The sequence below is a fragment of the Mirounga leonina genome, unplaced genomic scaffold (assembly GCF_011800145.1).
Source record: "Mirounga leonina isolate KUSES-001 unplaced genomic scaffold, KU_Mleo_1.0 Mir_165, whole genome shotgun sequence".
Lineage (NCBI taxonomy): Eukaryota > Metazoa > Chordata > Mammalia > Carnivora > Phocidae > Mirounga > Mirounga leonina.
Genome location: NW_023270415.1, coordinates 70,294,071 through 70,298,698, shown reverse-complemented (window position 1 = coordinate 70,298,698; position 4,628 = coordinate 70,294,071).

The following is a 4,628-nucleotide window of genomic DNA, read 5'->3' as shown; positions in this document are numbered from 1 at the left end:
CTCTCTTTCTCTCAGTCTCTCTCTCTCAAATAAATAAATAAATAAATAAATAAATAAATAAATTTTTAAATAAAATAAAATAAAAGGGGGAAAAATCATTTATACACTAATTTCAACTAAACATAAATATGTTTAGGAAGGAGATGGGAAATAATATATAAACAATAATGATTGCTGTGCTAAAGTGGCAGAATCTGGATGTCATTTTTTTTCCTCTGTTTTTCTTTCTTTTTTTTTTTTTAAAGATTTTATTTATTTGCCAGAGAGAGAGAGAGAGCACAAGCAGGGGGAGCGGCAGGCAGAGGGAGAGGTAGAAGCAGACTCCCCACTGAGCAGGGAGCCCGACATGGGACTCCATCCCAGGACCCCAGGATCATGACCTGAGCTGAAGGCAGACGCTTAACTGACTGAGCCACCCAGGCATCCTATGTTTTTTGTTTTATTTCAAATGCAGTTTTACTACTTGTATGATACATTAATAAATTATAGATAGAAAATATATAGATGAGAAAGAGGTAGATTTAAGTAAGGACTTAACCATGCGACCATACTCCTAACATATCTAGGACTCAACCCATTTTTAGTATAAGGGAGTAGACTAAAAGATCTCCACATTTCATTTTCCTGGGATGATCCCTGATTCTATGGATGATTACAGTATACCATAGGTTTTAACTAGCCAATTATAAACTAATTCTGCATTTTATTAAAAGATGCTCCCTATAGATGAGGGAGAATAAGTTACAGATATGCTTACTCATTGCTTTTAGGAGTGTCGCATACTCTTGTGGTGAGCATAGCGTAACCTGTAGACAAGTTGAATCATTATGTGGTATACCTGAGACTGATTGTGTGTTGACTGACTAAAATAAAACAATTTTTTAAAGATTTATTTATTTATTTTGCCAGGGGGAGAGGGAGAGGGAGAATCTTGAGCAGACTCCCCACTGAGCATGGAGCTCAATGGATGGCTCAATCCTAGGACCCTGAGATCATGACCTGAGCCAAAATGAAGAATTGGGTGCTTAACCAATAAGCCGCCCTGGTACCCTTAGAATAAAAACATTTTTTAAGAAAGAAAATATGAACTCAACCAAAAAAATGTACAGCATGGAATAGTCAAGGTATTTTGGAGAAACACTAATGTTATAGTTGGCATATACACCAATAGTCTTAAAAGAAACCTTATGAAACTGATTGGGTTGTACATGCCATAGGGACAGTGGGACCCTAATTATAATTATATCACCTTTGTCACAGATTATGGTAACAGCTCTAACATATACTTGCAGCGTCAAGATGCTGATAATTGTTGGGAGCGGATGTCAGAGCAATTAAGCCTTTGGAATAATCTTCCAAAAACATGGATCTCATTATGTCTCCTGCTGAACTCCCCTAGTCACTCACCTACAAAGCTTCCACCATGAAATACAAGGTCCTGTTTACTCGATGACCGCAGACCCTGTTACTCAATGATGTGAAAGTTACAGTGAATTTCTCGTGGTTCCTCCACTCATCATACTTTGTCAAGCAAGCCTCTGTGCTTCTGCATATATTACTCACTCAGCCCAGACGGCCTTTCACATTTTTTTTTTTACAACTGGCAAACTTCCACCCTTCCATAAACAGGAAGATGGTAATGCAGACAATCAAATTTCTATTTACTCTTGCATGCTCGATGAAATGTAACCTCGTCTTGAAAACCTTTCCTGAACACATGCCTCCCTCTGTTCCCCGCGAGTATCAGCTGCCATGGCTGTACAGTTGGCCTCCTTCCTTCGTGCCTTTATCTTAGCATTTTTTCATTGAACTATTGTTGCTGATTTCTTCCACTCTACTGAGAGCCACTTGAGGGAAGAGACTATCTTTCTTTGTTTCCCCATTTCTAGATACAGTGCCTCACACATCCTAGGCACTCAAGAAAATGCTTCCAAAAGGACATACATACACATATAAACATAATGTGATTAAATGTTGTATATATCATGTGATAAATGCATGCATATAATTATAAAAGAAAGCAAACAAAATAAAACCAAAAAAAAAAAAAATCTGCAAACAGACATCTCTGAAACACATTGAATACAGCAGAAATTTATTAGATTCATTAATGCATGGTCCAAAGCCCACACTAGCTGACTTTCTGCCTAAGAGGAACAGAGAAGGAGCTGGTGTAAGTACAGTTTGGGGAATAATGTCCCGCTTATTTAGCTTTTGCAGACATCCTCATATCTGGCTGGGTGATCATGGCATCGTAAGAGTGTGTAATGATTTTCCCTGCCCCCACCACTCACCAATCCACAGTGTGAAACAATTCTCAGCCATCAAGATTTCCCCACAGTTTAATGGGCTTTGGGGAGAAGCCTTTCATGCCACTGTTAAGTCTCATCTCTACCTTCTTTCCATCCACGATTTAAACAAGAAAACAGGCTCTGCTAGTGTATCAGTGCCCATGACCTCTGTGTCCTGGGATGGCAGCCCCCCCAGACCGCATTGTTAGAGCCCTTCTCCCCCTGCCGACCAAATCAGGCCCTCGACAGGCAAAGAAGAGAGAAGCACTGCAGGATGCCAGATTCAGCTCCCAAGTCATTAGCAAGACAAAAAAAAAAAAAAAGATGCACAGACCTTGGGACTTCACAGCTAAGGCCTCAAAATCATTGTTCTAAGGCATTGGCAATTCAGATTGAGAGTGGAATTATTTCACTTAAATGGAAGATAAAGTAAGATTAGTCTCCTGACAGCAGACCTGAAATTAAACTTGGTAGAGTGGGAATGCTCTGTCCTCAACTGGGGGAACTATGTAGACACTAAAATAAGATTGTCCAACTTTTGACTACTTTCAGGGACCAAAAAAATCAGCATTTTATTGTGATCATTGATTTCCTTTAATTTTTAATTTTTTAAAAAAATCTTTGCAACACTAAAAGCATTGAAGTGCATATAGTCTCAACTCTTTGTCTGTGGACCTTTTGCTCTTGATTTATATAGTTATTCATTTGTCTCAATGTATTTTGAAAGGGATTCGAGAAGGCTTTCTAAAATGTCTACTGTAACGTGACATTGAAAATAAATGCATAAATAAAGATGGGGGAGGGGAAATGGGAAATAAAGGTAGAAAACATGAAATCAATACCAGAATCAGTAATGTAATTCATATATAAAAAATACACCATATGATTTCAAACAGTTCAGAAGAGTCAGAGTCTCTGAGTCTGATTTTCCTAGCATACAACATACGATAAGTGTGAAAATTGTACCTCCTCTTAGATAAAGGTAAATCATGTTTGGTATATATATATAATAGAATATTACTCAGCCATCAAAAAGAATGAAATCTTGCCATTTGCAATGATGTGGTTGGAGCTAGACAATATTATGCTAATCGAAATAAGTCAGTCATAGAAAGACAAATACCATATGATTTCACTCATATGTGGAATTAAAGAAACAAAACAGATGAACATATGGGAAGGAAAAAAAAAAAGAGAGAGGGAAGCAAACCATGAAAGAATCTTGATGACAGGGAACAAACAGGGTTGATAGAAGGAGGTAAGTAGGGGATGGGCTAGATGGGTGATGAGCATTAAGGAGGGCACTCATTATGATGACCACTGGGTGTTATATGTAAGTGATGAATCACTAAATTCCCCTCCTGAAACCAGTATTACACTATATGTTAACTAAGAATTTAAATAAAAACTAAAAAAAAAAAAAAAAAAAGCAAGCATATCAGTTGCCCAGAAGAACCACAGCTATTCTAGATATGGAGAAACTTTTCTCACATGTCCTCATGGAAGCAACTGCACCTGACCCAGGTCTACTATAACACTCCATATTAAAAGAAGAAAGATTTTTGCACTTTTTCTTCCCCATCAGGACATGGAAAAGCGAGATATAAAAAAAGCATTTCTTCATAAGTAGTTTACTGTGACTGTGCCTGGTGTTTTTAAAAAATCTATATTCTGCTGGAATCACTGTACTGTCCCATTTGACAAAAGGAAAAAAAAAGGAAATCATAGGGAAAATAAGCATTTTTTCATTTATTCACTCATTCATTAGAAAGGCAGTTCTGAGCTTCTTCTCATAAAGTTTAAAATATTACACAAATACTTTTTTTTTTTTTTACTGATCTCACTCTTTTTCAAATTCAATTATCATAAGAATGTGAGGACTATGAGCAAATCTGGAAACTTCATTTTGCAATATCTAAGATGTATAAGGTGGAAGAGATGACCCTCAAAACCTCCTCCAATTGAAACATCCTATGATATTGAATGTTAAAAGAAATAGTTGGCAAACATTTGGGTCTGCAGAACAAAGAAGCATGTCTTGAGGGTGGAATTGAGTGGGATTTCCTTGGACAGAATCATAGTCTGCACAATATCAGCAGAAAAAAAATGGCACAGTTGGTCTCATTGCCTACACCATTCCGCTCTTTTTAATCAATCATCTTTGCAAATTTTGATTATTTTGCCTCAGGAACTACAACTATGTCTAACATGACAGTGAAAAGTCTAGGTCTTTGGAGTCAGAAAGAATTCATATAGTAACTATATGACCTCAGCGATTTACTTAATCTTGGCACGACAATAATATATAATTATTACCTAATACCTTAAATGTTGTGA